This window comes from Rhinolophus hipposideros, assembly GCF_964194185.1.
Source record: "Rhinolophus hipposideros genome assembly, chromosome: 4".
Lineage (NCBI taxonomy): Eukaryota > Metazoa > Chordata > Mammalia > Chiroptera > Rhinolophidae > Rhinolophus > Rhinolophus hipposideros.
Window position 1 is genome coordinate 67,729,389 of NC_138050.1, and position 12,646 is coordinate 67,742,034.

At 33.7% G+C, this 12,646-nt stretch overlaps 1 protein-coding gene across 1 annotated transcript in view; it reads right to left on the minus strand.

The window, feature by feature from the left end:
- Positions 1-12,646, minus strand: part of GPC5 (glypican 5) — a 1,240,359-nt gene that overhangs the window by 83,676 nt on the left and 1,144,037 nt on the right. The gene's annotated exons all lie outside the window — the stretch shown is intronic.

Consider the following 12,646-nt stretch of genomic DNA (forward strand, 5'->3'; position numbering starts at 1 on the left):
CATGCGCAGGAATTTGTGATTGAAGGTATTTAAGTAGTCATGATAACTTGCTGATTGGGGATTAGCTGGACAACGGATTCCAATCTGAATTCAGTTATTGGCCTCAGGTGTGACCTTTAAAAAAGCATGAAATTATTGGTAGCTCTATTGCTACCAATATTGCCGTAATTAAAAATGGACGATGATCTGTTGATAAAACATACCATAATAGACTTACAATTGGCTTATATAAGCAGAAGCTAAACTGCAAAAAATTATGCTACAGTGACTCTTCTTAGATGTCAATACATACTTATTTATTGGTCACTATATTAATATTTATGTTTTTTTTAATCATTTACCTCTTTATTATTTGAAGAAATTAGACTTTATTTTTTTTAGTCTCTCCTATAAAATGTCATTATTTCCTGAAATGGCTCAGTTGCACTTACTAGTGAAGATTATTAAAGAGCTCAGTTTTCTTTGTTTCAAATTGTCTTATATAAAACACAACAGCTGCAGGAGAAGTCCGTGAATGAATGAATGGTATTACTCAGTTCAGAGCCTTCAAACACTGTGACTCATTAAAAACCCTGATGGGTAAATTATCTGATATTTCATTTTCAACATAAAGAAATAGAGGACAAAGGGAACACATGGCTGGTGTCCTTTTAGCCTAGATGAAATTGTCACAACTTCCCATACAAATAAAGTTTGCTTTTATTTGTCAATGTTGGACAAGAGGCAATTTTATTTTAAATTGTGTTTTTAGTATTTTTGAATATCACACATCAATAAAAATTCTTCCTAAAGGTTACAGATTCTCTTGCAAAAAAATAAAAATAAAAAAATGAATTTCTTCATATCAAGTAAACAAATTTAAAACATCTTTTCTTAGGAAAAAGAAAATATCCAGCGGGTTAAAAAATTGAATCTTTCAACCTTCCATTGTCTCTCCCTTTTATAAATTCCAAATCTGCAAGCATTGAGCTTACATCTTCTCTTTGCTATATTGGACTAGACTTAGGAATAAAATAGAAGATTATGAGAAGGTACTACCCTGAAAAGTACATGATTTAGGGATGGACAGATATATAATCAGTTTGTTACGGTAGAGCTAGGGAACCTAATCTAATTTTGATATTGGGGGATACAAAGGGAAGTAAACAGAGTCTTCATAGCCTGAACACTCCAAGAGGGTGCAACGTATGTATTATTCAACTATGGATACTTCTTTTCTAAGCAATGCCAGAAACCTAAAAATATTTCCAGGATTTTCCTTTAATACAGAAAGTGACTTTTAAGTCAGCCCTAAAAAAATATACAGTACATTACCAGTTAGGCAAGAGGGAAAGGTGCTCCAGTTAAAAGGATGAGATATTTGCAAACTGTGGGTTGTTACAGACCTACAGGGCTGTACCTGCAAGGTCAGATAGAGATAATGTGTCTAGAAAAAGTTGACTGGGGTTAACCCATGAAGTGCTTTGTTTGACATGTGAAAAATATCAAACAAAGGGACTTTCTTTCTTTAGGCATTTAAAAGCCATTGGAATATGTTTAATAGATAGAATTTGAAATCAAGGACCATTGTTGTAAAGAGAGAATGGAAGATGGCTTGGTAGGCCATTAAATGGTCTGGTGGAAAGAAAACTAGTTAGTAGGTCATTGAAATTTTCTCAAGAAAATTAGAAGGCCTGATAAGACAGTCAAAGATATTTATAAGTGTGAAAGTATAAGTTTTATACCCTGAAATATAATATTTGTGATTTAAAATCATTTAGTAAATTTTATGCTAATAATCAGATACTGGAAATCCATTAGACACATCTAAAAATCTTAGTAGAGAAAATCCTTTCAGCAGATGTCCAATTTTTTTCAGAATTTATCATTAAGAGAATGAACCGTAACTTCAGAAATAGATTTAAGCCATGTTAACAAGCAGAAATTCCTAGAAAATTTACAATCAATATGGACAAAAAAAAAAGCCATACATGCTGGTTTCCCCAATTCTAGAAGATTCTACATTAATGACTACCTGACATTACAGGATTATTATTTTATAAATGGAAGTGGGCATTAGAAGTAAATGTTACTATTAAAACACACAAGCTGATAATAAGTATTAAAGATAATACATATTCATTCAGAAGTAATATATTATTCTAAATTCTGGAAAAATATTACTTTTTCCTATACTTTTCTGCAATTAATATCAGAAGGGATATCCTAATGGAGGATCTCTATTTTCTAGGAATTTACTTAAAAGAAGGTAGAAATTTCAAGGACTGAAAAGAGGAATGGAGAATTACCAAATCCTGAATGCTAAGACTTCTAATCAGAATTATCATTACTTGTTTTCTTATTATAGTTTGTTTATAATTTAAACACATGATTCTTTGGGAAGAAGAAATTCACAAAGTAAGAGATGAAACATTATATTTAAATATATATCCTTGACTTGATCATATCTATATTTGGCAGGAGATACATTAACTACCCAAAAATTTCTTAACTATGGTAAGAAATCCTTTTGAATTAATCATCCAATATTTATTGAGCATTCACTAGGCTTCTCTCATTGTTCTAAGCACTGAAAATACAGCAGAAAATTAAAAAAAAAGCCCCATTCTCTTGAAGTCTACTTTTTATGGAGAAAATCAGAAATCAATGAATTAACAAACTATGATATATCAGGTGGTAATAAGATCTATGAAGAAAAATCAAGCAGGGTGAAGGTGATAAAAAAATTATGTTGGAAAAGTACTAAAATAGCTAAGTGGTTAGAGGATCCTTTCTGATGAGGTGACCTTTGAGCAGACACTTCAACCAAAAATAACACAATGACATCTGGGAAAAGAGATTTCTACATGTATAGAACAACAAGTGCAAAGGTTTCTCATCATAGAGTTAATGGCCTTGTCATTTATCTGTAGTTAGGCCAACGCAGTGGAAGAGTGGAGCAATATGGATGGTGACAGGAGTTGTTGAGGCAGGATTTTGTATATTACAATAAGTAAAATGAGATGACACTGGAAATTTTGAGTAGAGGATTATCATGACTTGGATTCCATCTTAAAAGAATCATTCCAGCATGCTGGGAATAGACTCTGGGAGCAGGAAAGAAAGTTGGAAACATGGAACCAGAGGCAACTGCAGTGGTCCAGAAATAATGGTGGCATAGGCTAGCTAGAATGGTAGCAGTGGAGGTTTTAAAAATTGTTAAAAATATATGCATCTTGAAATTTGAGCCTATAAGATTTTCTGTGAGATTAATTTAGTATATGAGAAAAAAAAAGGAGAGGAATATATTGTTTTCAGCAGGAGAACCTGGAATAATTAAATTACTGTCTTCTCAGTTAGGAAATTTGGAGAGAAGCAGATTTGGAGGCAGTAGTAGAGATGGAAGGAATACAATTTGATTTGCCTATTAGATATCAAAATGGAGATTTTAATAATCATATGCATATATAAGTTTGGATTTCAGAAGAGAGGCTGATCCTAGAGATACAGACTTAGGAGTTGTAAGAAATATAGGAGGTGTTTTTATGGCATGGGAGTCAATGAAACCTCTCAAGCACTAGGAAACTATAATTTACAGGTATCTTTATGAATGATTAACTTCAGAAAAACTGGATATGAAAAGAACATCTTTTGAAGATAAAATAGGCCAAGAGTCTAGATCCTCTTTCTAAAGATGGGTGGTATGGGGAATGCTGCAAAGCCAAGTAGTGAGTCTAGACTTCTACCCCTGCCAGGCTGTAAGGAAGCTCCTCAAATTCCCACCAGGGTGGTGTCAGACAAGGCTGAATACAGAGATGGGCTTTGATCCCTGCCAGGCTGTAATGAGACCCCACTGTGTTGTGTCAATGGGAACCAACGGGGGAAGTCTAGACTTCCACACCCACCATGCACTGCTCCCCTTCCCCACTAGGATAGTGTTAAAGCAGTTCTGTGGAGAGTGAGGACCATCAGCTCCCCTCCTGTGGTAATGAGGACACCCCCACTCTCCTGGTGTCAATGGAGGCCTAGTGGGAAGGTAGAATTCCCAACCTTGGCAGAAGTAATGAGTACCACCTCTCCCTGAGTATCAACAGGCCATGTAGGGATCATTTAGCCACACCTAGCAGTAAAGAGGTGGTACTCTCCCCTGCAAGGGTGTTATCAGTGGAAGGCAGCAAAGATAGAATTTTCGAAATTGGATCTAGATTTCCTAACATAAAATACCCAAGATGTCTGGGTTTCTATTGAAAATGACTCATCAAACCAAGAATTAGGAAGATGTAAGCTTAATTCAAAAAGACAATCAATAGATGCTGATATCAAGATGATAAAAATATTAAAATTACCTAACAAGGTTTTAGAGCAGCCATCATAAAAATGCTTCAACCAGCACATAAGAATCTCCTAGAGACATGAATAAATGAATGAATGAATGAATAAATGAATAAGAGTCTCTACAAAGAAATAAAAGATATGAAGGTCAGCTAAGAAATATAAAATGTAGTAAGAAAGTCAGCAGAGAAGTTATTTTAAATTAAAAAGATATTATAAATAAAGTTATGGATTGAGAATGTTTGTGGTATCCTTTTGAAGGTAGAGAGGTTTGGGCATAAGAAAAAGAGCACTGTCTGAGTGCAAGAGAAGGCAGAGAACAATAAAACAAGCAATGGAGGGCATTATTTAACTGAATAATTTATCGATGATAGCTTATAATGAAGATTAATATGCATAAATCTCAAACCGGAGTCTGAAAGCACAAAAGGGTTTGAGCTCTGCTTTCACCTTTGAGGAATTTAAAATCTAGTTAATGAGACAGGACACATATCTAAACACATTTAAAGAAAACTAAGTCTACTTGATTATTTGGGTATCAATACATAGGTAGTATAGTATTATTTAACTCAACGAGTTTAAATTGAGGCCCTCTGGTATACTTTTAGATGTATCGTATTGTAGATTTTCATTTAAATAGTAACCTATAAAATAATGTAAACATATTCTGTGCCATCTGGATGCCAGCCTCCTATCTGAGATTGCAAGATTATTTCATTTGTGTGTATTTATCATTCATTGCATAGTAATCAGGTAACAGTGCTTTGATTTTAGTGCACTAATGAGAAAAGAACCCAGGTGGATTTAAGAGGTAAATGATGCATTTGAAACCAGGGTAGGTCAATGTCTGCAGCACATGAAAGCATGACTGTTTTAGAATATTTTGAATGAACAAAAATGTTGGGAGAATTACATCATCTTGTATTGCAGGCCATTATTTATGTTCCTTACATAATACCATGTTCCATGAGATGATGCAACCCTTCAACACTCTTCTTAGGCTTGCCTGTGTACAAAAAGTAGCAATTGGTACAATATTTACATAGTGCGTGGAAATTTACTTTTCGTTCATCTGAATCATTTGAATTATGTTAGTTTCATAAGTTTATGTTAGTTGACAATTTATTTGATTTTATATTTACATAAGATCTGTAACATAATAAGTATGTTAGTACTTATTTATATTATACCATAATAAAAATCATTTAAGTCAATATTGGTGATCTATAAGCTATTTTTTTTAACCTTTAAAATGTATCCACGTAGTCTTGAATTTGGAGAAACACTAATTTAAGTTGTTCAGCAGAACAGTCGCCTAATACCATCTGAGGTTTAGGGAACATATAGCAAATGAATTTCGTCTTGGGAGAAGTGGACCAGGCAGGAGTGTTAGATCATTAGTGCAGTCAGCACTCAGTGATGAAATACAAATTATGAGCACTAGTGGGAATATATGGGAAAGGGAGTCAAAGAATTCCCACTGACCAGAGTCAGGAATTGGGAAATAACAGAAATGAAGGAGTGGTTGGGGGAAATGGATTATTTTAAAGAAAATATTGAATCAAGCAGGAGGAACAACAAACAGTAAAAAAATCACCCTCAAACCCAGGGATGGTAAATGAAATCAGTACTGTACATAGAAAATGATTCAAAAATGGAAGGATTAGAAGGATTAAGTTAAATAAACAAAAAATTGCACAGGAGTACAGTATAGATTAGAGGACAAAAATGACATGAAGGGAAATCCAAACAATATATTATAGCTACCAGAGAAAAGTAAATTAACGAACCCTGAAAAATTAGGCTCATGATGTTTAGAGTAAAGTAGATGAAAATATAAATTTTCTTTAAATAAAGCAACTTACCTTTATGGACTCCTAGGTAGGTTTCAAAATCTACAGATTATAAATAATCACTGAAATATGCAAAACTTGCAATTAATGTTTTAAATTTGTATTTTATATGGAATTATATCTGTACTTGTAATTCTATGTATGAGAAAATTGCAATTATATTGGATAACAGATGAGAAACACTTCATTATTTTATTAACATTTGTTCTTCTAGATGGTAGGTTTTCACATACTCTCTAGGAAGGTGAATGACCTGAGTTTATAAATTGTGGACACCAAGCTGTGGCTGTTTCTATACATGTAGTAAAGAACATATCTAGTCAGAGGCATCATTTTGAACAAAAAGACACACACAAAAGACTAAATAATAAATGGTGGCATAAATTTTAAGAAACAGACAAATCTAATCTATGGTTTAGATATGTTAGAAGAGTGTTTACCTCTGGAGTGGGTCCTGAATGGGTAGAGTATGGAAAATGTTCTATCTTGTGACCCACATGGATATACAAGTATGTAAAAATTCACTGATATGTACATTTAAGATTAGTGCACTTTTAAATATTCTACCATGTGTATGTTTTACCTCATCAGAAAGTGAAAGGAAAGAAAGAATAAAGAGTAAATCTGTATGTCAGTGTAGCAAACAGAGACTGGAAGAATTCAGACCTTCACCCCTTTATGAGGAGAAATACCAGTGGGTGATTGAGACGTGGCTTAAAGTTATCATTACACCTGCGTTGGGAAATATCACTGCAATCTCCAATGCAAATTCCAAAAGAAAGTGAAAGCTAATTTTCCATGCAGGCAAAAAAGAAGATTTTTCTGGTTTTACAGAAAATCAATGTTTCATCACTTTCCTCCTGTTCCATGGAGCCTATCCCCTGCCTCAATGCCAAGTGCCTTGATTCAGTTCTCTACCAGAAGCAAAAGTACACAATTCCCACAGTACATGCTCTGACTAGAGCCGGGGAAAACTGAGCTCATCTTCCACCTTGCAGAGAGAACAGCAGAGGCACAGCAGTGATTCTGAGTCAAGGGGATTAGAGAAAATGGAGCCCAAGCAATGTTTAAAACTGAATAATCATATCCTCATCAATACCCTAAAGAATGTACAAAGAAATTAAACTAGTCAATTGAATTAATTGCAGGAGGCAACCTTTGGGCAAAAGCAAATAAATTGATTCAACTAATTTGTGCCCTATTCTTCATTTTTACTTAAGATGGAAACTTTGATTAAAAAATATATTTGTATATAGTATTCCCACCTGGATGGATGAAAGAGAATCTGAATAAAATGTCTTATTCAGAGCCTGATAACAGCTAATTGCTTGCGATCTTAAGTTCCTGCTTATATCTTACTTAGAAGAACACATAACTTTGGTATGTTGTATTTCAGTTAATCTCTGAAACACTGTTGACTTTTAATAGCCTTTTTTTCCTAAGAGACAATAAAGAACTCATGAAGAATATTGCTAATGGATCCTACGGCATGATTAAAGTCTATCTATAAGATCGTCATTAGTATTTGGCTTTACTCAGGAAGACATCAGTTCCAGATATAAGAACTCATTCTGGACTTTATATCTTGCCTAATCACTTATTGTTAAGTTTCCAGTAAAGATCCATAGGTTATGGTGGAGAGGGTGGATGGAGTTAGGTCCAAGATGGAGTGTCAGGATTTGTAATGTGGGCTCTCAATTTTACCAGAGGAGGAGAAAAAACAGAGGTAGTTAAGGAGTGTTGGCATTAATACAGGTAGACTAATAAAAGGGTAGAAGTGGACAAGACTTTAGAGATCCTCTATATCAGGGGTGGCAACTCTGGCCTGAAGGCCAAATCCAGCTTGCCACCTGATTTATACGGTCCATGAGCTAAGAATTATTTTGATAGCTGAATATATCAATTTGATGATAGGGAACATAAACTTTGAACACAAACTCACCAAAATAGTATCTGTACTAAAAAAAAAAATGATTTCATTCTTTTTATTAGTAGATACATATAACAAAAAAAGTTAGTAATTATTATTTTAAATTATGTCTAGAAAAATTTTGTTTGCTTTCTTATTATATAAATAATACCTACATAATATCTTTGATTTTGCTTCTTGTCTCACAGTCTAACATATTACCGTCTCGCCCAGTAGATTAAATGTTTGCTGATCCCCAACCTAGAGTAATGATTCGCAACCTTTATCATGAATCAGAATCACCTAGAGGACTTGTGAAGTCACAGGCATCTTGGTCTCATTCTTAGAGCTCTGATTCAGTCAGCCTGTTGTGGAGCCTTAGAATTTGCATTTCTAACAAGTTCCCAGATGGTGGGCATGCTGCTGGCTCAAGGATCACATGTTGAGAAACATTAGTCTAGATTGATCCCTAGAAGGGAAGAAACTGAGGCCCAGGAAATTATGTCACCTTGTCCAGGTCCCAGCTCTAAAGTGCCAGAACCATATTTTGAATAGTTGAAACTAAATTTCAAACCAAGCTTTTAGCTTCAGGTTTAGAGTTCTTTTCAGCAGAACAAAACTTTTACTGGTTAATGAATTACATACAGATTTTCACTGAATTAAGAGAGAAAATTCAAACAAATTTATTTGTCTGTAGAGTAATGTCTCAAGGGTAAAAAATCCTATAATTTTGCAGGTCTAATGACTTTTGAAAGTTGTTTTCAAGGCTACATTAAGCTGTCATTAGATCTGCTCTTAAATTCATCAGTCTATGTGCAACATGCATCTGGCCCAGAATCAATCGGACGACCATGGGGAAATAGATACCTATGCAGTGAGTTCTACATGGCAGTTTATCAATCTGATGCCAGCAAAATCACCACCTGCACATCACATTTCATTCTTATGGTGTCCTTTCTAATCCTCCAAATAAACCCTCTGAAGAAATCTAAAAATTGAAAAGAAAAAAAAAATCTCTGAAAAATCCAAGTGAAGAGCTTGGTAATTTTGCCAGGGTCACAGAGTTATTTTTGCAGTTAAATTCTACCAAGTATGTGGCCTTGGTTTTGACATGTTAAGTTCAAATTTCCGATTACTTTTGTTTGAAAATGTGAGAGTGAAATTACTTCATCCATTGTAATGATATAAATTTAAGTCTTGAATCCTTTCTACATAAAATTAAACAATTTATTTCCACTGTAATTTGTGGCTTATTAGTTCATACAGGTAAAGGAAAGATCATTACTTAATATCATTGAAAAGAGAAAAGAAATGGATTCTATATAATGAATGTAATGATACTGAAAATAAATATAAACACAGGTGATGTCAACCTATCTCATGACCAATAGTTACAATAGTTAAAGAATGGCTACTCTCTATTCAGAGTAATCATCATTCATAATTTTCTGCCCATGATAATAATAACCCCATGTTTTTCTCTCACACTTACTACATGCCAGGCAATGTTCTGAGCACTTTAATTTTTGAATTTTTACAACTCCATCAAGTAAGCACAATTATTATTTGAACTGTCTTCAGAAGGGATGGGAAAAATAAGAAGTTAGGGTAATGTTACCCTAAAGTATTGATTCTCAATTTGGGGGGAGGGGTGGTAAGCCTTGTGCCCAAGGGGACATCTGTCAATGTCTGGAGATATTTTTGGTTGTCACACCTATGGGGGGGAAGTACACCTGCATGGAGTGGGTAGAGGTGAGGGGTACTGCTAAACATCCTACAATAGACAGGATGAGCCACCTCCCCCCAACAATTACTTGTCTCAAAATATCAATAGTGGCAGATTGAGAAATTCTGCTTTAGAGGCTTTGCTTTTAAGATCCAAAATAGACAAGGGCCGAGATTCATCTGATGCCTGTATAAATTTGGCAGCTGCTAATTAACTTTAGTGTCTCTTTTTACCTTGAAAATTTATCCTGTATTTATTAGACTGGCACATTCCAAGTCTTCTTTCTTATCCATAAATTAAACTTTACTTTTGATTTCAGATACTGTAACTAGAGAAACTGAGAACAAAATAATAAGACTTTATGCTTTTGGAAGGTAAGCTTTTATCTTTCCTTTGTACTTCATTTTATTAAACAATAAGGTTGTGGATGACCAAGGATTTTCCCAAAACTATTCTTATATAGGTACATTTTAAAATATTTCTACACACTGACACAGTCATGAAACATTTTGCTTTCTCTAGATCAGTCTTTGGAAAGTGTTAGCTCACAGTTGGCGGAAAATATTCACATCTTAGGTTGCACATCTAATAACAAATGAATAGTATCATGGAGTAGCAAAAGATTTGTATGTATCAATTTTTTAAAAATGGTACACTTTGTGCCTAATTATACCTTAGAGAATCTGTTTTCCTACTATCATGTTTCCCCAAAAATAAGACCTAGCCAGACCATCAGCTCTAATGCGTCTTTTGGAGTAAAAAATAATATAAGACCCGGTTTTATTTTACTATACTATAAGACCGTGTCTTATATAATATAATATAATATAAAACCCAGTCTTATATAATGCAATATTACATATAAGATTATATAAGATTGGGTCTTTTATTATTTTTGATCCAAAAGACACACTAGATCTTATTTTCAGGGAAACACGGTATAAGCATGCCTACTTTAATCAACTGGTGAAAATAAAAATCCTAGAACAATGTGATACTTTTTTTTTCTTTCTTTTTTTGTTTCTATAGAAATGCTTTGAGTGTGGCTGTATTATGGACACAACATTGTTGAAGATCAGAAAACATACCTATTATACTTAACTATAAATAAGAGAGATAATGGGTTAGCTAATGGCTCAGATCTCTGAGAGGGAAGATGCAATAGCACGACCTTCCATACAGATGTACAGCCTTTCCATTGTTTTGGAACTTCTGCTTAATTCAGAATGAACTGAACTTAAGAATTAACCCATCTTTGGTAATAAAGGTCAGATCCGGAGCCTTAGCGATTACTATAAGTACAGAAAATCATTTAAATACTAGGAGTGAAACATTGATTCAGTAGTTGAAAGCTCTAAGGAAGTATAGACACCAAAGAATTAAGAAAAACAATGTTCTTTCATGCACATTAGAAGATGATAGCTGTACAGCTGTACATTTTTTTAAATTTCTTATTCTCTTCTTGACATTTATTTTCCTCTCAATTTCCGCTTTCTCTGCCTTACTTTTAATTTCATTTTTTTTTCTCTTCTGGCATCACCTTTTGTCCTCCTCAATAATATTTCAGAAGTCTAACCCGAGAGGAAAACTGAGAATAATAGAATTCACTGATGTATAATCAGCTTGACATAAACTATTAAGAAAGAGAAATGTAAAAGAAATGCATTTGTACATAGAGTATCATCATAGATTATCTGAGAACTAGGCAGTTTTCTCATAGTCTACAAAATGATTCAGAAAAAGCATTTTTTCTAGAGTCTTGGGAATTAACATTGATATCTCTCCTCCTTTTACTACTTCTCACACTGTGAAGAAAAAAAAACCACAAACCTGAAAATACTTTTTGAAATATTATTTGGAAATTGAAGAGATTATATGGAACTCCATTGAGATTATCCTGGTTTAGCCTACCTTTTGTGTCTGTGGATAGAACTGGAAAAATATTCAGTTGAACTTCAATACTTGTAGCAATTCTAAACCCACACAGTTTAGTGAACCAGACTCTAGCTGGGAGAGGAACAATCAGGCTCAGATACTCCTACTTTAAAACTCCCATTGATTTTAGTGTGCAGAGACTCTGTTCCTTTAATTACTTCTCTAACACTCTTTCATTCATTATGTAACCATTAAAAAGGTGAGTTGAATTTTCTGAATCTGTTTCTTCTTTTATTGAATTGTACAAACTAGTGGTTCTTTGCAGATATCAGTCAGTATAATTACAAATTGGTACATTGTCTACCTAGGCATCACCTGCGTTTCATTGAAGTAAAATTATAGCAAATATGTCAATTGAAAGATGTTAGTCAGAATCAATCAACTCCCTTGTGCCTGAAGTCAGTCACATTTAAATGGTGTCTTCACTTAATTCCATCAAAAATCAAACAGGATATCAGTAAAATAATGATTTTGTGAAACAAAATGGCAGACATGATTTTCTGATAAACAATGAAAGTATCTTATAGATAATGGCATTTAGGTAGTTATTAACATGATGTGATTTAACAAATTGTCTCCTATATGAAGAATACCTAGCAATAATGTAAGACTTTATATAATACATGATATACTTAAATAAAATGGCCCAATGGGTCATTAATTAGTATCTAAAATATGCTTTTTTGAGTAATAAGCAAACTCCATTTTGTTTGGATATTACCTATTTGGTGTAAAGCAGCTACAATCTTGATTTGGGTTTCCTAGTGACACCTAATAATCTAATAGACTCATCAAAATATCTTATAAGAGAAGTCCCAGAGTATATCAGTGTACTCTTGCCTGGGGCAATGTATGTTTGCCCCAAATGTATATGGAATTGTGCTCAAAAATCAATGGTGCAAATGATTTGAA